Here is a 25,813-nt window from a genome sequence, read left to right as displayed (position 1 = left end):
CCGTATCAGCCCCACAGCAGCTCCTGACCCATAGATCTGACCCACATCTGCACCACATCTGCTCCTGCCTTTTAGATCTGACACACGTCAGCCCCACAGCAGCTCCTGCCTCATAGATCTGACCCACGTCAGCCCCACAGCAGCTCCTGCCTTATAGATATGACCCCCATCAGCCCCACAGCAGCTTCTACCCCATAGATCTGACCCACATGTGCTCCACTGCAGCTCCAGTCCCGTAGATCTGACCCACAGCAGACCATGCCCCATAGATCTGACCCTCATCAGCCACACAGCAGCTCCTGACCCATACATCTGACCCAAATCTGCCCCACACCATCTCCTGCCCCATAGATCTAACTCACATGTGCCCCACAGCAGCTCCTGCCCATAAATCTGACCCATATCAGCCCCACAGCAGCTCCTGCCCCATAGATCTGACACACATCATATGTAAAGCAGCTGCTGCCCAATAGATATGACCCACAGCAGCTTCAGCCCCAATGATCTGACCCACAGCAGCCCCACAGCAGCTCCTGCCCCATAGATCTGACGTACATCATCTCCACTGCAGCTCCTGACCCATAGATCTGACCACATCTGCCCCACTGCTGCTCCTGCCCCATAGATCTGACCCAAATCTGCCCCACAGCAGATCCTGCCAAATAGATCTTAACCACAGCAGCTCCTGCCCCATAGATCTGACCCACATCAGCCCCACAGCAGCTCCTACACCATAGATCTGACCCACATCAGCCCCACAGCAGCTCCTGCCCCATAGATCTGACCCAAATCAGCCCCGCAGCAGCTCCTGGCCCATAGATCTGACCCACATGTGCCCCACAGCAGCTCCAAACTCATAGATCTGACCCACATCAGTCCAACAGCAGATTTTGCACCATAGATATGTCCCTCATCTGCCCCACAGCAACTCCTGCCCCATAGATCTGACCCACATCATCCCCTCTGCAGCTTCTGCCCCATAGGTCTGACCCACATGTGCCCCACAGCAGCTGCTGACCCATAGATCTGACACAAATCAGCCCCGCAGCAGCTCCTGGCCCATAGATCTGACCCCCATCAGCCCCGCAACAGCTCCTGCCCCATAGATCTAACCCACATCAGTCCAACAGCAGATTTTGCACCATAGATATGTCCCTCATCTGCCCCACAACAACTCCTGCCCCATAGATCTGACCTACATCATCCCCTCTGCAGCTTCTGCCCCATAGGTCTGACCCACATGTGCCCCACAGTAGCTCCTGCCCCATAGATCTGACCCACATATGTCGCACAGCAGTACCTGCCCCATAGATCTGACCCACATCTGTCGCACAGCAGCTCCTGCCCCATAGATGAGACCAACATCAGCCCCACAGTAGCTCCTGCCCCATAGATCTGACCCCCATCAGCCCCACAGTAGCTCCTGCCCCATAGATCTGACTCCCATCAGCCCCACAGGAGCTCCTGCCCCATAGATCTGACCCCCATCAGCCCCACAGTAGCTCCTGCCCCAAAGATCTGACTCCCATCAGCCCCACAGGAGCTCCTGCCCCATAGATCTGACCCACATCAGCCCCACAGCAGCTCCTGCCCCATAGATCTGACACACATCATATGTAAAGCAGCTGCTGCCCAATAGATATGACCCACAGCAGCTTCAGCCCCATAGATCTGACCCACATCAGCCCCACAGCAGCTCCTGCCACATAGATCTGACCCACATCTGTCGCACAGCAGCTCCTGCCCCATAGATCTGACCCACATCTGTCGCACAGCAGCTCCTGCCCTATAGATCTGACCCACATCAGCCCCACAGCAGCTCCTGCCCCATAGATCTGACCCACATGTTCCCAAGAGCAGCTCTGCCCCATAGGTCTGACCCACATATGCCCCACAGCAGCTCCTGCTCCATAGATCTGACCCACATCAGCCACACAGCAGCTCCTGACTCATAAATCTGACCCACAGTAACTCCTGCCCCATAGATCTGACCCCCATCAGCCCCACAACAGCTCCTGCCCCATAGATCTAACCCACATCAGCCCCACAGCAGATCCTGCCCCATAGATCAGACCAACATCAGCCCCACAGTAGCTCCTGCCCCATAGATCTGACCCCCATCATCCCCACAACAGCTCCTGCCCCATAGATCTGACCGACATCAGCCCCACAGCAGCTCCTGCCCCATAGATCTGACCCCCATCATCCCCACAACAGCTCCTGCCCCATAGATCTGACCCCCATCATCCCCACAACAGCTCCTGCCCCATAGATCTGACCCCCATCATCCCCACAACAGCTCCTGCCCCATTGATTTGACCCACATCAGCCCCACAGTAGCTCCTGCCCCAGAGATCTGACCCCCATCAGAGCCACTGCAGCTCCGGCCCCATAGATCTGACACACATCATATGTAAAGCAGCTGCTGCCCAATAGATATGACCCACAACAGCTCCTGCCCCATAGATCTAACCCACATCATCTCCACTGCACCTCCTGACCCATAGATCTGACCCACATCAGCCCCACTGCAGCTCCTGCCCTATAGATCTGACCAACATCAGCCCCACATCAGCTCCTGCCCCATAGATCTGACCCTCATCAGCCCCATAGCATCTCCCGCTCCATAGATCTTAACCGTATCAGCCCCACAGCAGCTTCTACCCCATAGATCTGACCCTCATCTGCCCCATAGCATCTCCCGCTCCATAGATCCTAACCGTATCAGCCCCACAGCAGCTCCTGCCCCATAGATCTGATTCTCATCAGCCCCATAGCATCTCCCGCTCCATAGATCTTAACCGTATCAGCCCCACAGCAGCTCCTGCCCCGTAGATCTGACCCACATATGCACCACAGCAGCTCTTGCCCCATAGAACTGACCCACATCTGCCCCACAGCAACTCCTGACCCATAGATCTGACCCACATCAACCCCACAGAAGCTCCTGCCCCATAGATCTGAACCACATCTGCCCCACAGCAGATTTTACCCCACAGATCTGACCAACATCAGCCCCCAGGAGATCTTGCCCCATAGATCTGACCCACATCTGCACCACAGCGGCTCTTGCCCCATAGAACTGACCCACATCTGCCCCACAGCAGCTCCTGACCCATAGATCTGACCCACATCAACCCCACAGAAGCTCCTGCCCCATAGATCTGAACCACATCTGCCCCACAGCAGATTTTACCCCACAGATCTGACCCACATCAGCCCCCAGGAGATCCTGCCCCATAGATCTGACCCACATCTGCCCCACAGCAGCTCCTGACCCATAGATCTGACCCACATCAACCCCACAGAAGCTCCTGCCCCATAGATCTGAACCACATCTGCCCCACAGCAGATTTTACCCCACAGATCTGACCCACATCAGCCCCCAGGAGATCCTGCCCCATAGATCTGACCCACATCTGCCCCATACCATCTCCTGCCCCATAGATCTAACTCACATGTGCCCCACAGCAGCTCCTGCCCATAGATCTGACCCACAGCAGCTCCTGCCCTATAGATCTGATTCAAATCTGCCCCACAGCAGCTACTGCCCCATAGATCTGACCCACATGTGCCCCAGAGCAGCTCTGCCCCATTGATTTGACCCACATCAGCCCCACAGGAGATCCTGCCCCATAGATCTGACCCACATCAGCCCCACTGCAGCTCCTGCCCAATAGATCTGACCAACATCAGCCCCACATCAGCTCCTGCCCCATAGATCTGACCCTCATCGGCCCCATAGCATCTCCCGCTCCATAGATCTTAACCGTATCAGCCCCTCAGCAGCTCCTGCCCCATAGATCTGACCCACATCTGCACCACAGCAGCTCTTGCCCCATAGAACTGACCCACATCTGCCCCACAGCAGCTCCTGACCCATAGATCTGACCCACATCAACCCCACAGCAGCTCCTGACCCATAGATCTGACCCACATCAACCCCACAGATGCTCCTGCCCCATAGATCTGAACCACATCTGCCCCACAGCAGATTTTACCCCACAGATCTGACCCACATCAGCCCCCAGGAGATCCTGCCCCATAGATCTGACCCACATCTGCCCCACACCATCTCCTGACCCATAGATCTGACCCACATCAACCCCACAGAAGCTCCTGCCCATAGATCAGAACCACATCTGCCCCACAGCAGATTTTACCCCACAGATCTGACCCACATCAGCCCCCAGGAGATCCTGCCCCATAGATCTGACCCACATCTGCCCCACACCATCTCCTGCCCCATAGATCTAACTCACATGTGCCCCACAGCAGCTCCTGCCCATAGATCTGACCCACAGCAGCTCCTGCCCTATAGATCTGATTCAAATCTGCCCCACAGCAGCTCCACCCCCATAGATCTGACCCACATGTGCCCCAGAGCAGCTCTGCCCCATTGATTTGACCCACATCAGCCCCACAGGAGATCCTGCCCCATAGATCTGACCCACATCAGCCCCACTGCAGCTCCTGCCCTATAGATCTGACCAACATCAGCCCCTCATCAGCTCCTGCCCCATAGATCTGACCCTCATCAGCCCCATAGCATCTCCCAATCAATAGATCTTAACCACATCTGCCCCACAGCAGCTCCTGCCCCATAGATCTGACCCACATCTGCACCACAGCAGCTCTTGCCCCATAGAACTGACCCACATCTGCCCCACAGCAGCTCCTGACCCATAGATCTGACCCACATCAACCCCACAGCAGCTCCTGCTCCATAGATCTGACCCACAGCAGCTCCTGCCCTATAGATCTGATTCAATTCTGCCCCACAGCAGCTCCTGCTCCATAGATCTGACCCACATGTGCCCCAGAGCAGCTCTGCCTCATTGATTTGACCCACATCAGCCCCACAGGAGATCCTGCCCCATAGATCTGACCCACATCTGCAACACAGCAGCTCTTGCCCCATAGAACTGACCCACATCTGCCCCACAGCAGCTCCTGACCCATAGATCTGACCCACATCAACCCCACAGAAGCTCCTGCCCCATAGATCTGAACCACATCTGCCCCACAGCAGATTTTACCCCACAGATCTGACCCACATCAGCCCCCAGGAGATCTTGCCCCATAGATCTGACCCACATCTGCACCACAGCGGCTCTTGCCCCATAGATCTGACCCACATCTGCCCCACAGCAGCTCCTGACCCATAGATCTGACCCACATCAACCCCACAGAAGCTCCTGCCCCATAGATCTGAACCACATCTGCCCCACAGCAGATTTTACCCCACAGATCTGACCCACATCAGCCCCCAGGAGATCCTGCCCCATAGATCTGACCCACATCTGCCCCACACCATCTCCTGCCCCATAGATCTAACTCACATGTGCCCCACAGCAGCTCCTGCCCCATAGATCTGACCCACAGCAGCTCCTGCCCTATAGATCTCATTCAAATCTGCCCCACAGCAGCTCCTGCCCCATAGATCTGACCCACATGTGCCCCAGAGCAGCTCTGCCCCATTGATTTGACCCACATCAGCCCCACAGGAGATCCTGCCCAATAGATCTGACCCACATCAGCCCCACTGCAGCTCCTGCCCTATAGATCTGACCAACATCAGCCCCACATCAGCTCCTGCCCCATAGATCTGACCCTCATCAGCCCCATAGCATCTCCCGCTCCATAGATCTTAACCGTATCAGCCCCACAGCAGCTCCTGCCCCATAGATCTGACCCACATCTGCACCACAGCAGCTCTTGCCCCATAGAACTGACCCACATCTGCCCCACAGCAGCTCCTGACCCATAGATCTGACCCACATCAACCCCACAGAAGCTCCTGCCCCATAGATCTGAACCACATCTGCCCCACAGCAGATTTTACCCCACAGATCTGACCCACCTCAGCCCCCAGGAGATCCTGCCCCATAGATCTGACCCACATCTGCCCCACACCATCTCCTGCCCCATAGATCTAACTCACATGTGCCCCACAGCAGCTCCTGCCCATAGATCTGACCCACAGCAGCTCCTGCCCTATAGATCTGATTCAAATCTGCCCCACAGCAGCTCCTGCCCCATAGATCTGACCCACATGTGCCCCAGAGCAGCTCTGCCCCATTGATTTGACCCACATCAGCCCCACAGGAGATCCTACCCCATAGATCTGACCCACATCAGCCCCACTGCAGCTCCTGCCCTATAGATCTGACCAACATCAGCCCCACATCAGCTCCTGCCCCATAGATCTGACCCTCATCAGCCCCATAGCATCTCCCAATCAATAGATCTTAACCACATCTGCCCCACAGCAGCTCCTGCCCCATAGATCTGACCCACATCTGCACCACAGCAGCTCTTGCCCCATAGAACTGACCCACATCTGCCCCACAGCAGCTCCTGACCCATAGATCTGACCCACATCAACCCCACAGCAGCTCCTGCTCCATAGATCTGACCCACAGCAGCTCCTGCCCTATAGATCTGATTCAATTCTGCCCCACAGCAGCTCCTGCTCCATAGATCTGACCCACATGTGCCCCAGAGCAGCTCTGCCTCATTGATTTGACCCACATCAGCCCCACAGTAGATCCTGCCCCATAGAACTGACCCACATCAGCCCCACTGCAGCTCCTGCCCTATAGATCTGACCAACATCAGCCCCACATCAGCTCCTGCCCCATAGATCTGACCCTCATCAGCCCCATAGCATCTCCCGCTCCATAGATCTTAACCGTATCAGCCCCACAGCAGCTCCTGCCCCATAGATCTGACCCACATCTGCACCACAGCAGCTGTTGCCCCATAGAACTGACCCACATCTGCCCCACAGCAGCTCCTGACCCATAGATCTGACCCACATCAACCCCACAGAAGCTCCTGCCCCATAGATCTGAACCACATCTGCCCCACAGCAGATTTTACCCCACAGATCTGACCCACATCAGCCCCCAGGAGATCTTGCCCCATAGATCTGACCCACATCTGCACCACAGCGGCTCTTGCCCCATAGAACTGACCCACATCAGCCCCACAGCAGCTCCTGCCCCATAGAACTGACCCACATCTGCCCCACAGCAGCTCCTGACCCATAGATCTGAACCACATCTGCCCCACAGCAGATTTTACCCCACAGATCTGACCCACATCAGCCCCCAGGAGATCCTGCCCCATAGATCTGACCCACATCTGCCCCACACCATCTCCTGCCCCATAGATCTAACTCACATGTGCCCCACAGCAGCTCCTGCCCATAGATCTGACCCACAGCAGCTTCTGCCCTATAGATCTGATTCAAATCTGCCCCACAGCAGCTCCTGCTCCATAGATCTGACCCACATGTGACCCAGAGCAGCTCTGCCTCATTGATTTGACCCACATCAGCCCCACAGGAGATCCTGCCCCATAGATCTGACCCACATCAGCCCCACTGCAGCTCCTGCCCTATAGATCTGACCAACATCAGCCCCACATCAGCTCCTGCCCCATAGATCTGAACCTCATCAGCCCCATAGCATCTCCCGCTCCATAGATCTTAACCGTATCTGCCCCACAGCAGCTCCTGCTCCATAGATCTGACCCACATGTGCCCCAGAGCAGCTCTGCCCCATTGATTTGACCCACATCAGCCCCACAGGAGATCCTGCCCCATAGATCTGACCCACATCTGCACCACAACAGCTCTTGCCCCATAGATCTGACCCACATCTGCCCCACAGCAGCTCCTGACCCATAGATCTGACCCACATCAACCCCACAGAAGCTCCTGCCCGATAGATCTGAACCACATCTGCCCCACAGCAGATTTTACCCCACAGATCTGACCCACATCAGCCCCCAGGAGATCCTGCCCCATAGATCTGACCCACATCTGCCCCACACCATCTCCTGACCCATAGATCTGACCCACATCAACCCCACAGAAGCTCCTGCCCATAGATCAGAACCACATCTGCCCCACAGCAGATTTTACCCCACAGATCTGACCCACATCAGCCCCCAGGAGATCCTGCCCCATAGATCTGACCCACATCTGCCCCACACCATCTCCTGCCCCATAGATCTGACCCACAGCAGCTCCTGCCCTATAGATCTGATTCAAATCTGCCCCACAGCAGCTTCTCCCCCATAGATCTGACCCACATCTGCACCACAGCAGCTCTTGCCCCATAGAACTGACCCACATCTGCCCCACAGCAGCTCCTGACCCATAGATCTGACCCACATCAACCCCACAGAAGCTCCTGCCCCATAGATCTGAACCACATCTGCCCCACAGCAGATTTTACCCCACAGATCTGACCCACATCAGCCCCCAGGAGATCTTGCCCCATAGATCTGACCCACATCTGCCCCACACCATCTCCTGCCCCATAGATCTAACTCACATGTGCCCCACAGCAGCTCCTGCCCATAGATCTGACCCACAGCAGCTTCTGCCCTATAGATCTGATTCAAATCTGCCCCACAGCAGCTCCTGCTCCATAGATCTGACCCACAGCAGCTCCTGCCCTATAGATCTGATTCAAATCTGCCCCACAGCAGCTCCTGCTCCATAGATCTGACCCACATGTGCCCCAGAGCAGCTCTGCCTCATTGATTTGACCCACATCAGCCCCAGAGGAGATCCTGCCCCATAGAACTGACCCACATCAGCCCCACTGCAGCTCCTGCCCTATAGATCTGACCAACATCAGCCCCACATCAGCTCCTACCCCATAGATCTGACCCTCATCAGCCCCATAGCATCTCCCGCTCCATAGATCTAAACCGTATCAGCCCCACAGCAGCTCCTGCCCCATAGATCTGACCCACATCTGCACCACAGCAGCTCTTGCCCCATAGAACTGAACCACATCTGCCCCACAGCAGCTCCTGACCCATAGATCTGACCCACATCAACCCCACAGAAGCTCCTGCCCCATAGATCTGAACCACATCTGCCCCACAGCAGATTTTACCCCACAGATCTGACCCACATCAGCCCCCAGGAGATCTTGCCCCATAGATCTGACCCACATCTGCACCACAGCGGCTCTTGCCCCATAGAACTGACCCACATCAGCCCCACAGCAGCTCCTGCCCCATAGAACTGACCCACATCTGCCCCACACCATCTCCTGCCCCATAGATCTAACTCACATGTGCCCCACAGCAGCTCCTGCCCATAGATCTGACCCACAGCAGCTTCTGCCCTATAGATCTGATTCAAATCTGCCCCACAGCAGCTCCTGCTCCATAGATCTGACCCACATGTGCCCCAGAGCAGCTCTGCCCCATTGATTTGACCCACATCAGCCCCACAGGAGATCCTGCCCCATAGATCTGACCCACATCAGCCCCACTGCAGCTCCTGCCCTATAGATCTGACCAACATCAGCCCCACATCAGCTCCTGCCCCATAGATCTGAACCTCATCAGCCCCATAGCATCTCCCGCTCCATAGATCTTAACCGTATCTGCCCCACAGCAGCTCCTGCTCCATAGATCTGACCCACATGTGCACCAGAGCAGCTCTGCCCCATTGATTTGACCCACATCAGCCCCACAGGAGATCCTGCCCCATAGATCTGACCCACATCTGCACCACAACAGATCTTGCCCCATAGATCTGACCCACATCTGCCCCACAGCAGCTCCTGACCCATAGATCTGACCCACATCAACCCCACAGAAGCTCCTGCCCGATAGATCTGAACCACATCTGCCCCACAGCAGATTTTACCCCACAGATCTGACCCACATCAGCCCCCAGGAGATCCTGCCCCATAGATCTGACCCACATCTGCCCCACACCATCTCCTGACCCATAGATCTGACCCACATCAACCCCTCAGAAGCTCCTGCCCCATAGATCTGACCCACATCTGCCCCACAGCAGATTTTACGCCACAGATCTGACCCACATCAGCCCCCAGGAGATCCTGCCCCATAGATCTGACCCACATCTGCCCCACACCATCTCCTGCCCCATAGATCTGACCCACAGCAGCTCCTGCCCTATAGATCTGATTCAAATCTGCCCCACAGCAGCTTCTCCCCCATAGATCTGACCCACATCTGCACCACAGCAGCTCTTGCCCCATAGAACTGACCCACATCTGCCCCACAGCAGCTCCTGACCCATAGATCTGACCCACATCAACCCCACAGAAGCTTTTGCCCTATAGATCTGAACCACATCTGCCCCACAGCAGATTTTACCCCACAGATCTGACCCACATCAGCCCCCAGGAGATCCTGCCCCATAGATCTTACCCACATCTGCCACACAGCAGCTCCTGACCCATAGATCTGACCCACATCAACCCCACAGAAGCTCCTGCCCCATAGATCTGAACCACATCTGCCCCACAGCAGATTTTACCCCACAGATCTGACCCACATCAGCCCCCAGGAGATCCTGCCCCATAGATCTGACCCACATCTGCCCCACACCATCTCCTGCCCCATAGATCTAACTCACATGTGCCCCACAGCAGCTCCTGCCCATAGATCTGACCCACAGCAGCTCCTGCCCTATAGATCTGATTCAAATCTGCCCCACAGCAGCTCCTGCCCCATAGATCTGACCCACATGTGCCCCAGAGCAGCTCTGCCCCATTGATTTGACCCACATCAGCCCCACAGGAGATCCTGCCCCATAGAACTGACCCACATCAGCCCCACTGCAGCTCCTGCCCTATAGATCTGACCAACATCAGCCCCACATCAGCTCCTGCCCCATAGATCTGACCCTCATCAGCCCCATAGCATCTCCCGCTCCATAGATCTTAACCGTATCAGCCCCACAGCAGCTCCTGCCCCATAGATCTGACCCACATCTGCACCACAGCAGCTCTTGCCCCATAGAACTGACCCACATCTGCCCCACAGCAGCTCCTGACCCATAGATCTGACCCACATCAACCCCACAGCAGCTCCTGCTCCATAGATCTGACCCACAGCAGCTCCTGCCCTATAGATCTGATTCAAATCTGCCCCACAGCAGCTCCTGCTCCATAGATCTGACCCACATGTGCCCCAGAGCAGCTCTGCCTCATTGATCTGACCCACATCAGCCCCACAGGAGATCCTGCCCCATAGAACTGACCCACATCAGCCCCACTGCAGCTCCTGCCCTATAGATCTGACCAACATCAGCCCCACATCAGCTCCTGCCCCATAGATCTGACCCTCATCGCCTATAGAATCTCCCGCTCCATAGATCTTAACCGTATCAGCCCCACAGCAGCTCCTGCCCCATAGATCTGACCCACATCTGCACCACAGCAGCTCTTGCCCCATAGAACTGACCCACATCTGCCCCACAGCAGCTCCTGACCCATAGATCTGACCCACATCAACCCCACAGAAGCTCCTGCCCCATAGATCTGAACCACATCTGCCCCACAGCAGATTTTACCCCACAGATCTGACCCACATCAGCCCCCAGGAGATCCTGCCCCATAGATCTGACCCACATCTGCCCCACACCATCTCCTGCCCCATAGATCTAACTCACATGTGCCCCACAGCAGCTCCTGCTCCATAGATCTGACCCACAGCAGCTCCTGCCCTATAGATCTCATTCAAATCTGCCCCACAGCAGCTCCTGCTCCATAGATCTGACCCACATGTGCCCCAGAGCAGCTCTGCCCCATTGATTTGACCCACATCAGCCCCACAGGAGATCCTGCCCTATAGATCTGACCCACATCAGCCCCACTGCAGCTCCTGCCCTATAGATCTGACCAACATCAGCCCCACATCAGCTCCTGCCCCATAGATCTGAACCTCATCAGCCACACAGCAGCTCCTGCCCCATAGATCTGACCCACATATGCACCACAACAGCTCTTGCCCCATAGAACTGACCCACATCTGCGCCACAGCAGCTCCTGACCCATAGATCTGACCCACATCAACCCCACAGAAGCTCCTGCCCCATAGATCTGAACCACATCTGCCCCACAGCAGATTTTACCCCACAGATCTGACCCACATCAGCCCCCAGGAGATCCTGCCCCATAGATCTGACCCACATCTGCCCCACAGCAGCTCCTGCCCCATAGATCTGACCCACATCTGCCCCACACCATCTCCTGCCCCATAGATCTAACTCACATGTGCCCCACAGCAGCTCCTGCCCATAGATCTGACCCACAGCAGCTCCTGCCCTATAGACCTGACCCTCATCAGCCCCATAGCAACTCCCGCTCCATAGATCTTAACCGTATCAGCCCCACAGCAGCTCCTGCCCCATAGATCTGACCCACATCTGAACCACAGCAGCTCTTGCCCCATAGATCTGACCCACATCTCCCCCACAGCAGCTCCTGACCCATAGATCTGACCCACATCTGCACCACAGCGGCTCTTGCCCCATAGAACTGACCCACATCTGCCCCACAGCAGCTCCTGACCCATAGATCTGACCCACATCAACCCCACAGAAGCTCCTGCTCCATACATCTGAACCACATCTGCCCCACAGCAGATTTTACCCCACAGATCTGACCCACATCAGCCCCCAGGAGATCCTGCCCCATAGATCTGACCCACATCTGCCCCACAGCAGCTCCTGCCCCATAGATCTGACCCACATCTGCCCCACACCATCTCCTGCCCCATAGATCTAACTCACATGTGCCCCACAGCAGCTCCTGCCCATAGATCTGACCCACAGCAGCTCCTGCCCTATAGATCTGACCCTCATCAGCCCCATAGCAACTCCCGCTCCATAGATCTTAACTGTATCAGCCCCACAGCAGCTCCTGCCCCATAGATCTGACCCACATCTGAACCACAGCAGCTCTTGCCCCATAGATCTGACCCACATCTCCCCCACAGCAGCTCCTGACCCATAGATCTGACCCACATCTGCACCACAGCGGCTCTTTCCCCATAGAACTGACCCACATCAGCCCCCAGGAGATCCTGCCCCATAGATCTGACCCACATCAACCCCACAGAAACTCCTGCCCCATAGATCTGAACCACATCTGCCCCACAGCAGATTTTACCCCACAGATCTGACCCACATCAGCCCCCAGGAGATCCTGCCCCATAGATCTGACCCAGATCTGCACCACAGCAGCTCTTGCCCCATAGAACTGACCCACATCTGCCCCACAGCAGCTCCTGACCCATAGATCTGACCCACATCAACCCCACAGCAGCTCCTGCTCCATAGATCTGACCCACAGCAGCTCCTGCCCTATAGATCTGATTCAAATCTGCCCCACAGCAGCTCCTGCTCCATAGATCTGACCCACATGTGCCCCAGAGCAGCTCTGCCTCATTGATTTGACCCACATCAGCCCCACAGGAGATCCTGCCCCATAGAACTGACCCACATCAGCCCCACTGCAGCTCCTGCCCTATAGATCTGACCAACATCAGCCCCACATCAGCTCCTGCCCCATAGATCTGACCCTCATCAGCCCCATAGCATCTCCCGCTCCATAGATCTTAACTGTATCAGCCCCACAGCAGCTCTTGCCCCATAGATCTGACCCACATCTGCACCACAGCAGCTCTTGCCCCATAGAACTGACCCACATCTGCCCCACAGCAGCTCCTGACCCATAGATCTGACCCACATCTGCACCACAGCGGCTCTTGCCCCATAGAACTGACCCACATCTGCCCCACAGCAGCTCCTGACCCATAGATCTGACCCACATCAACCCCACAGAAGCTCCTGCCCCATAGATCTGAACCACATCTGCCCCACAGCGGATTTTACCCCACAGATCTGACCCACATCAGCCCCCAGGAGATCCTGCCCCATAGATCTGACCCACATCTGCCCCACAGCAGCTCCTGACCCATAGATCTGACCCACATCAACCCCACAGAAGCTCATGCCCCATAGATCTGAACCACATCTGCCCCACAGCAGATTTTACCCCACAGATCTGACCCACATCAGCCCCCAGGAGATCCTGCCCCATAGATCTGACCCACATCTGCCCCACACCATCTCCTGCCCCATAGATCTAACTCACATGTGCCCCACAGCAGCTCCTGCCCATAGATCTGACCCACAGCAGCTCCTGCCCTATAGATCTGATTCAAATCTGCCCCACAGCAGCTCCTGCTCCATAGATCTGACCCACATGTGCCCCAGAGCAGCTCTGCCCCATTGATTTGACCCACATCAGCCCCACAGGAGATCCTGCCCCATAGAACTGACCCACATCAGCCCCACTGCAGCTCCTGCCCTATAGATCTGACCAACATCAGCCCCACATCAGCTCCTGCCCCATAGATCTGACCCTCATCAGCCCCATAGCATCTCCCGCTCCATAGATCTTAACCGTATCAGCCCCACAGCAGCTCCTGCCCCATAGATCTGACCCACATCTGCACCACAGCAGCTCTTGCCCCATAGAACTGACCCACATCTGCCCCACAGCAGCTCCTGACCCATAGATCTGACCCACATCAACCCCACAGAAGCTCCTGCCCCATAGATCTGAACCACATCTTCCCCACAGCAGATTTTACCCCACAGATCTGACCCACATCAGCCCCCAGGAGATCCTGCCCCATAGATCTGACCCACATCTGCACCTCAGCGGCTCTTGCCCCATAGAACTGACCCACATCTGCCCCACAGCAGCTCCTGACCCATAGATCTGACCCACATCTGCACCACAGCGGCTCTTGCCCCATAGAACTGACCCACATCTGCCCCACAGCAGCTCCTGACCCATAGATCTGACCCACATCAACCCCACAGAAGCTCCTGCCCCATAGATCTGAACCACATCTGCCCCACAGCAGATTTTACCCCACAGATCTGACCCACATCAGCCCCCAGGAGATCCTGCCCCATAGATCTGACCCACATCTGCCCCACACCATCTCCTGCCCCATAGATCTAACTCACATGTGCCCCACAGCAGCTCCTGCCCATAGATCTGACCCACAGCAGCTCCTGCCCTATAGATCTGATTCAAATCTGCCCCACAGCAGCTCCTGCTCCATAGATCTGACCCACATGTGCCCCAGAGCAGCTCTGCCTCATTGATTTGACCCACATCAGCCCCACAGGAGATCCTGCCCCATAGAACTGACCCACATCAGCCCCACTGCAGCTCCTGCCCTATAGATCTGACCAACATCAGCCCCACATCAGCTCCTGCCCCATAGATCTGACCCTCATCAGCCCCATAGCATCTCCCGCTCCATAGATCTTAACCGTATCAGCCCCACAGCAGCTCCTGCCCCATAGATCTGACCCACATCTGCACCACAGCAGCTCTTGCCCCATAGAACTGACCCACATCTGCCCCACAGCAGCTCCTGACCCATAGATCTGACCCACATCAACCCCACAGAAGCTCCTGCCCCATAGATCTGAACCACATCTTCCCCACAGCAGATTTTACCCCACAGATCTGACCCACATCAGCCCCCAGGAGATCCTGCCCCATAGATCTGACCCACATCTGCACCTCAGCGGCTCTTGCCCCATAGAACTGACCCACATCTGCCCCACAGCAGCTCCTGACCCATAGATCTGACCCACATCAACCCCACAGAAGCTTTTGCCCTATAGATCTGAACCACATCTGCCCCACAGCAGATTTTACCCCACAGATCTGACCCACATCAGCCCCCAGGAGATCCTGCCCCATAGATCTTACCCACATCTGCCACACAGCAGCTCCTGACCCATAGATCTGACCCACATCAACCCCACAGAAGCTCCTGCCCCATAGATCTGAACCACATCTGCCCCACAGCAGATTTTACCCCACAGATCTGACCCACATCAGCCCCCAGGAGATCCTGCCCCATAGATCTGACCCACATCTGCCCCACACCATCTCCTGCCCCATAGATCTAACTCACATGTGCCCCACAGCAGCTCCTGCCCATAGATCTGACCCACAGCAGCTCCTGCCCTATAGATCTGATTCAAATCTGCCCCACAGCAGCTCCTGCCCCATAGATCTGACCCACATGTGCCCCAGAGCAGCTCTGCCCCATTGATTTGACCCACATCAGCCCCACAGGAGATCCTGCCCCATAGAACTGACCCACATCAGCCCCACTGCAGCTCCTGCCCTATAGATCTGACCAACATCAGCCCCACATCAGCTCCTGCCCCATAGATCTGACCCTCATCGCCTATAGCATCTCCCGCTCCATAGATCTTAACCGTATCAGCCCCACAGCAGCTCCTGCCCCATAGATCTGACCCACATCTGCACCACAGCAGCTCTTGCCCCATAGAACTGACCCACATCTGCCCCACAGCAGCTCCTGACCCATAGATCTGACCCACATCAACCCCACAGAAGCTCCTGCCCCATAGATCTGAACCACATCTGCCCCACAGCAGATTTTACCCCACAGATCTGACCCACATCAGCCCCCAGGAGATCCTGCCCCATAGATCTGACCCACATCTGCCCCACACCATCTCCTGCCCCATAGATCTAACTCACATGTGCCCCACAGCAGCTCCTGCTCCATAGATCTGACCCACAGCAGCTCCTGCCCTATAGATCTCATTCAAATCTGCCCCACAGCAGCTCCTGCTCCATAGATCTGACCCACATGTGCCCCAGAGCAGCTCTGCCCCATTGATTTGACCCACATCAGCCCCACAGGAGATCCTGCCCTATAGATCTGACCCACATCAGCCCCACTGCAGCTCCTGCCCTATAGATCTGACCAACATCAGCCCCACATCAGCTCCTGCCCCATAGATCTGAACCTCATCAGCCACACAGCAGCTCCTGCCCCATAGATCTGACCCACATATGCACCACAGCAGCTCTTGCCCCATAGAACTGACCCACATCTGCGCCACAGCAGCTCCTGACCCATAGATCTGACCCACATCAACCCCACAGAAGCTCCTGCCCCATAGATCTGAACCACATCTGCCCCACAGCAGATTTTACCCCACAGATCTGACCCACATCAGCCCCCAGGAGATCCTGCCCCATAGATCTGACCCACATCTGCCCCACAGCAGCTCCTGCCCCATAGATCTGACCCACATCTGCCCCACACCATCTCCTGCCCCATAGATCTAACTCACATGTGCCCCACAGCAGCTCCTGCCCATAGATCTGACCCACAGCAGCTCCTGCCCTATAGACCTGACCCTCATCAGCCCCATAGCAACTCCCGCTCCATAGATCTTAACCGTATCAGCCCCACAGCAGCTCCTGCCCCATAGATCTGACCCACATCTGAACCACAGCAGCTCTTGCCCCATAGATCTGACCCACATCTCCCCCACAGCAGCTCCTGACCCATAGATCTGACCCACATCTGCACCACAGCGGCTCTTGCCCCATAGAACTGACCCACATCTGCCCCACAGCAGCTCCTGACCCATAGATCTGACCCACATCAACCCCACAGAAACTCCTGCCCCATAGATCTGAACCACATCTGCCCCACAGCAGATTTTACCCCACAGATCTGACCCACATCAGCCCCCAGGAGATCCTGCCCCATAGATCTGACCCACATCTGCACCACAGCAGCTCTTGCCCCATAGAACTGACCCACATCTGCCCCACAGCAGCTCCTGACCCATAGATCTGACCCACATCAACCCCACAGCAGCTCCTGCTCCATAGATCTGACCCACAGCAGCTCCTGCCCTATAGATCTGATTCAAATCTGCCCCACAGCAGCTCCTGCTCCATAGATCTGACCCACATGTGCCCCAGAGCAGCTCTGCCTCATTGATTTGACCCACATCAGCCCCACAGGAGATCCTGCCCCATAGAACTGACCCACATCAGCCCCACTGCAGCTCCTGCCCTATAGATCTGACCAACATCAGCCCCACATCAGCTCCTGCCCCATAGATCTGACCCTCATCAGCCCCATAGCATCTCCCGCTCCATAGATCTTAACTGTATCAGCCCCACAGCAGCTCCTGCCCCATAGATCTGACCCACATCTGCACCACAGCAGCTCTTGCCCCATAGAAATGACCCACATCTGCCCCACAGCAGCTCCTGACCCATAGATCTGACCCACATCAACCCCACAGAAGCTCCTGCCCCATAGATCTGAACCACATCTGCCCCACAGCAGATTTTACCCCACAGATCTGACCCACATCAGCCCCCAGGAGATCTTGCCCCATAGATCTGACCCACATCTTCACCACAGCGGCTCTTGCCCCATAGAACTGACCCACATCTGCCCCACAGCAGCTCCTGACCCATAGATCTGACCCACATCAACCCCACAGAAGCTCCTGCCCCATAGATCTGAACCACATCTGCCCAAAGCAGATTTTACCCCACAGATCTGACCCACATCAGCCCCCAGGAGATCCTGCCCCATAGATCTGACCCACATCTGCCCCACACCATCTCCTGCCCCATAGATCTAACTCACATGTGCCCCACAGCAGCTCCTGCCCATAGATCTGACCCACAGCAGCTCCTGCCCTATAGATCTGATTCAAATCTGCCCCACAGCAGCTCCTGCCCCATAGATCTGACCCACATGTGCCCCAGAGCAGCTCTGCCCCATTGATTTGACCCACATCAGCCCCACAGGAGATCCTGCCCCATAGATCTGACCCACATCAGCCCCACTGCAGCTCCTGCCCTATAGATCTGACCAACATCAGCCCCACATCAGCTCCTGCCCCATAGATCTGACCCTCATCAGCCCCATAGCATCTCCCGCTCCATAGATCTTAACCGTATCAGCCCCACAGCAGCTCCTGCCCCATAGATCTGACCCACATCTGCACCACAGCAGCTCTTGCCCCATAGAACTGACCCACATCTGCCCCACAGCAGCTCCTGACCCATAGATCTGACCCACATCTGCACCACAGCGGCTCTTGCCCCATAGAACTGACCCACATCTGCCCCACAGCAGCTCCTGACCCATAGATCTGACCCACATCAACCCCACAGAAGCTCCTGCCCCATAGATCTGAACCACATCTGCCCCACAGCAGATTTTACCCCACAGATCTGACCCACATCAGCCCCCAGGAGATCCTGCCCCATAGATCTGACCCACATCTGCCCCACACCATCTCCTGCCCCATAGATCTAACTCACATGTGCCCCACAGCAGCTCCTGCTCCATAGATCTGACCCACAGCAGCTCCTGCCCTATAGATCTCATTCAAATCTGCCCCACAGCAGCTCCTGCTCCATAGATCTGTCCCACATGTGCCCCAGAGCAGCTCTGCCTCATTGATTTGACCCACATCAGCCCCACAGGAGATCCTGCCCCATAGAACTGGCCCACATCAGCCCCACTGCAGCTCCTGCCCTATAGATCTGACCAACATCAGCCCCACATCAGCTCCTGCCCCATAGATCTGACCCTCATCAGCCCCATAGCATCTCCCGCTCCATAGATCTTAACCGTATCAGCCCCACAGCAGCTCCTGCCCCATAGATCTGACCCACATCTGCACCACAGCAGCTCTTGCCCCATAGAACTGACCCACATCTGCCCCACAGCAGCTCCTGACCCATAGATCTGACCCACATCAACCCCACAGAAGCTCCTGCCCCATAGATCTGAACCACATCTGCCCCACAGCAGATTTTACCCCACAGATCTGACCCACATCAGCCCCCAGGAGATCCTGCCCCATAGATCTGACCCACATCTGCCCCACACCATCTCCTGCCCCATAGATCTAACTCACATGTGCCCCACAGCAGCTCCTGCCCATAGATCTGACCCACAGCAGCTCCTGCCCTATAGATCTGATTCAAATCTGCCCCACAGCAGCTCCTGCTCCATAGATCTGACCCACATGTGCCCCAGAGCAGCTCTGCCTCATTGATTTGACCCACATCAGCCCCACAGGAGATCCTGCCCCATAGAACTGACCCACATCAGCCCCACTGCAGCTCCTGCCCTATAGATCTGACCAACATCAGCCCCACATCAGCTCCTGCCCCATAGATCTGACCCTCATCAGCCCCATAGCATCTCCCGCTCCATAGATCTTAACCGTATCAGCCCCACAGCAGCTCCTGCCCCATAGATCTGACCCACATCTGCACCACAGCAGCTCTTGCCCCATAGAACTGACCCACATCTGCCCCACAGCAGCTCCTGACCCATAGATCTGACCCACATCAACCCCACAGAAGCTCCTGCCCTATAGATCTGAACCACATCTGCCCCACAGCAGATTTTACCCCACAGATCTGACCCACATCAGCCCCCAGGAGATCCTGCCCCATAGATCTTACCCACATCTGCCCCACAGCAGCTCCTGACCCATAGATCTGACCCACATCAACCCCACAGAAGCTCCTGCCCCATAGATCTGAACCACATCTGCCCCACAGCAGATTTTACCCCACAGATCTGACCCACATCAGCCCCCAGGAGATCCTGCCCCATAGATCTGACCCACATCTGCCCCACACCATCTCCTGCCCCATAGATCTAACTCACATGTGCCCCACAGCAGCTCCTGCCCATAGATCTGACCCACAGCAGCTCCTGCCCTATAGATCTGATTCAAATCTGCCCCACAAAAGCTCCTGCCCCATAGATCTGACCCACATGTGCCCCAGAGCAGCTCTGCCCCATTGATTTGACCCACATCAGCCCCACAGGAGATCCTGCCCCATAGAACTGACCCACATCAGCCCCACTGCAGCTCCTGCCCTATAGATCTGACCAACATCAGCCCCACATCAGCTCCTGCCCCATAGATCTGACCCTCATCAGCCCCATAGCATCTCCCGCTCCATAGATCTTAACCGTATCAGCCCCACAGCAGCTCCTGCCCCATAGATCTGACCCACATCAACCCCACAGCAGCTCCTGCTCCATAGATCTGACCCACAGCAGCTCCTGCCCTATAGATCTGATTCAAATCTGCCCCACAGCAGCTCCTGCTCCATAGATCTGACCCACATGTGCCCCAGAGCAGCTCTGCCTCATTGATCTGACCCACATCAGCCCCACAGGAGATCCTGCCCCATAGAACTGACCCACATCAGCCCCACTGCAGCTCCTGCCCTATAGATCTGACCAACATCAGCCCCAAATCAGCTCCTGCCCCATAGATCTGACCCTCATCGCCTATAGCATCTCCCGCTCCATAGATCTTAACCGTATCAGCCCCACAGCAGCTCCTGCCCCATAGATCTGACCCACATCTGCACCACAGCAGCTCTTGCCCCATAGAACTGACCCACATCTGCCCCACAGCAGCTCCTGACCCATAGATCTGACCCACATCAACCCCACAGAAGCTCCTGCCCCATAGATCTGAACCACATCTGCCCCACAGCAGATTTTGCCCCACAGATCTGACCCACATCAGCCCCCAGGAGATCCTGCCCCATAGATCTGACCCACATCTGCCCCACACCATCTCCTGCCCCATAGATCTAACTCACATGTGCCCCACAGCAGCTCCTGCCCATAGATCTGACCCACAGCAGCTTCTGCCCTATAGATCTGATTCAAATCTGCCCCACAGCAGCTCCTGCTCCATAGATCTGACCCACATGTGCCCCAGAGCAGCTCTGCCCCATTGATTTGACCCACATCAGCCCCACAGGAGATCCTGCCCCATAGATCTGACCCACATCAGCCCCACTGCAGCTCCTTCCCTATAGATCTGACCAACATCAGCCCCACATCAGCTCCTGCCCCATAGATCTGACCCTCATCAGCCCCATAGCATCTCCTGCTCCATAGATCTTAACCGTATCAGCCCCACAGCAGCTCCTGCCCCATAGATCTGACCCACATCTGCACCACAGCGGCTCTTGCCCTATAGAACTGACCCACATCTGCCCCACAGCAGCTCCTGACCCATAGATCTGACCCACATCAACCCCACAGAAGCTCCTGCCCCATAGATCTGAACCACATCTGCCCCACAGCAGATTTTACCCCACAGATCTGACCCACATCAGCCCCCAGGAGATCCTGCCCCATAGATCTGACCCACATCTGCCCCACAGCAGCTCCTGACCCATAGATCTGACCCACATCAACCCCACAGAAGCTCCTGCCCCATAGATCAGAACCACATCTGCCCCACAGCAGATTTTACCCCACAGATCTGACCCACATCAGCCCCCAGGAGATCCTGCCCCATAGATCTGACCCACATCTGCCCCACACCATCTCCTGCCCCATAGATCTAACTCACATGTGCCCCACAGCAGCTCCTGCCCATAGATCTGACCCACAGCAGCTCCTGCCCTATAGATCTGATTCAAATCTGCCCCACAGCAGCTCCTGCCCCATAGATCTGACCCACAGCAGCTCCTGCCCTATAGATCTGATTCAAATTTGCCCCACAGCAGCTCCTGCTCCATAGATCTGACCCACAGCAGCTCCTGCCCTATAGATCTGATTCAAATCTGCCCCACAGCAGCTCCTGCTCCATAGATCTGACCCACATGTGCCCCAGAGCAGCTCTGCCTCATTGGTTTGACCCACATCAGCCCCACAGGAGATCCTGCCCCATAGATCTGACCCACATCAGCCCCACTGCAGCTCCTGCCCTATAGATCTGACCAACATCAGCCCCACATCAGCTCCTGCCCCATAGATCTGACCCTCATCAGCCCCATAGCATCTCCCGCTCCATAGATCTTAACCGTATCAGCCCCACAGCAGCTCCTGCCCCATAGATCTGACCCACATCTGCACCACAGCAGCTCTTGCCCCATAGAACTGACCCACATCTGCCCCACAGCAGCTCCTGACCCATAGATCTGACCCACATCAACCCCACAGCAGCTCCTGCTCCATAGATCTGACCCACATGTGCCCCAGAGCAGCTCTGCCTCATTGATTTGACCCACATCAGCCCCACAGGAGATCCTGCCCCATAGAACTGACCCACATCAGCCCCACTGCAGCTCCTGCCCTATAGATCTGACCAACATCAGCCCCACATCAGCTCCTGCCCCATAGATCTGACCCTCCTCAGCCCCATAGCATCTCCCGCTCCATAGATCTTAACCTTATCAGCCCCACAGCAGCTCCTCCCCCATAGATCTGACCCACATCTGCACCACAGCAGCTCCTGACCCATAGATCTTTCCCACATCAACCCCACAGAAGCTCCTGCCCCATAGATCTGAACCACATCTGCCCCACAGCAGATTTTACCCCACAGATCTGACCCACATCAGCCCCCAGGAGATCCTGCCCCATAGATCTGACCCACATCTGCCCCACACCATCTCCTTCCCCATAGATCTAACTCACATGTGCCCCACAGCAGCTCCTGCTCCATAGATCTGACCCACAGCAGCTCCTGCCCTATAGATCTGATTCAAATCTGCCCCACAGCAGCTCCTGCCCCATAGATCTGACCCACATGTTCCCCACACCATCTCCTGCCCCATAGATCTAACTCACATGTGCCCCACAGCAGCTCCTGCCCTATAGATCTGACCCACAGCAGCTTCTGCCCTATAGATCTGATTCAAATCTGCCCCACAGCAGCTCCTGCTCCATAGATCTGACCCACATGTGCCCCAGAGCAGCTCTGCCCCATTGATTTGACCCACATCAGCCCCACAGGAGATCCTGCCCCATAGATCTGACCCACATCAGCTCCACTGCAGCTCCTGCCCTATATATCTGACCAACATCAGCCCCACATCAGCTCCTGCCCCATAGATCTGACCCTCATCAGCCCCATAGCATCTCCCGCTCCATAGATCTTAACCGTATCAGCCCCACAGCAGCTCCTGCCCCATAGATCTGACCCACATCTGCACCACAGCAGCTCCTGACCCATAGATCTGACCCACATCAACCCCACAGAAGCTCCTGCCCCATAGATCTGAACCACATCTGCCCCACAGCAGATTTTACCCCACAGATCTGACCCACATCAGCCCCCAGGAGATCTTGCCCCATAGATCTGACCCGCATCTGCACCACAGCGGCTCTTGCCCCATAGATCTGACCCACATCTGCCCCACAGCAGGTCCTGACCCATAGATCTGACCCACATCAACCCCACAGAAGCTCCTGCCCCATAGATCTGAACCACATCTGCCCCACAGCAGATTTTACCCCACAGATCTGACCCACATCAGCCCCCAGGAGATCCTGCCCCATAGATCTGACCCACATCTGCCCCACACCATCTCCTGCCCCATAGATCTAACTCACATGTGCCCCACAGCAGCTCCTGCTCCATAGATCTGACCCACAGCAGCTCCTGCCCTATAGATCTCATTCAAATCTGCCCCACAGCAGCTCCTGCTCCATAGATCTGACCCACATGTGCCCCAGAGCAGCTCTGCCCCATTGATTTGACCCACATCAGCCCCACAGGAGATCCTGCCCCATAGATCTGACCCACATCAGCCCCACTGCAGCTCCTGCCCTATAGATCTGACCAACATCAGCCCCACATCAGCTCCTGCCCCATAGATCTAACTCACATGTGCCCCACAGCAGCTCCTGCCCATAGATCTGACCCACAGCAGCTCCTGCCCTATAGATCTGACCCTCATCAGCCCCATAGCAACTCCCGCTCCATAGATCTTAACCGTATCAGCCCCACAGCAGCTCCTGCCCCATAGATCTGACCCACATCTGAACTCAGCAGCTCTTGCCCCATAGATCTGACCCACATCTGCACCACAGCGGCTCTTGCCCCATAGAACTGACCCACATCTGCCCCACAGCAGCTCCTGACCCATAGATCTGACCCACATCAACCCCACAGAAGCTCCTGCCCCATAGATCTGAACCACATCTGCCCCACAGCAGATTTTACCCCACAGATCTGACCCACATCAGCCCCCAGGAGATCCTGCCCCATAGATCTGACCCACATCTGCACCACAGCAGCTCTTGCCCCATAGATCTGACCCACATCTGCCCCACAGCAGCTCCTGACCCATAGATCTGACCCACATCAACCCCACAGCAGCTCCTGCTCCATAGATCTGACCCACAGCAGCTCCTGCCCTATAGATCTGATTCAAATCTGCCCCACAGCAGCTCCTGCTCCATAGATCTGACCCACATGTGCCCCAGAGCAGCTCTGCCTCATTGATTTGACCCACATCAGCCCCACAGGAGATCCTGCCCCATAGAACTGACCCACATCAGCCCCACTGCAGCTCCTGCCCTATAGATCTGACCAACATCAGCCCCACATCAGCTCCTGCCCCATAGATCTGACCCTCATCAGCCCCATAGCATCTCCCGCTCCATAGATCTTAACTGTATCAGCCCCACAGCAGCTCCTGCCCCATAGATCTGACCCACATCTGCACCACAGCAGCTCTTGCCCCATAGAACTGACCCACATCTGCCCCACAGCAGCTCCTGACCCATAGATCTGACCCACATCAACCCCACAGAAGCTCCTGCCCCATAGATCTGAACCACATCTGCCCAAAGCAGATTTTACCCCACAGATCTGACCCACATCAGCCCCCAGGAGATCCTGCCCCATAGATCTGACCCACATCTGCCCCACACCATCTCCTGCCCCATAGATCTAACTCACATGTGCCCCACAGCAGCTCCTGACCCATAGATCTGACCCACATCAACCCCACAGAAGCTCCTGCCCCATAGATCTGAACCACATCTGCCCCACAGCAGATTTTACCCCACAGATCTGACCCACATCAGCCCCCAGGAGATCTTGCCCCATAGATCTGACCCACATCTGAAACACAGCGGCTCTTGCCCCATAGAACTTACCCACATCTGCCCCACAGCAGCTCCTGACCCATAGATCTGACCCACATCAACCCCACAGAAGCTCCTGCCCCATAGATCTGAACCACATCTGCCCCACAGCAGATTTTACCCCACAGATCTGACCCACATCAGCCCCCAGGAGATCCTGCCCCATAGATCTGACCCACAT

Source organism: Coturnix japonica, chromosome 16 (genome assembly GCF_054131305.1).
Source record: "Coturnix japonica strain WE chromosome 16, WE-NBRP24, whole genome shotgun sequence".
Lineage (NCBI taxonomy): Eukaryota > Metazoa > Chordata > Aves > Galliformes > Phasianidae > Coturnix > Coturnix japonica.
Note: the sequence above shows the minus strand (reverse complement) of the source record.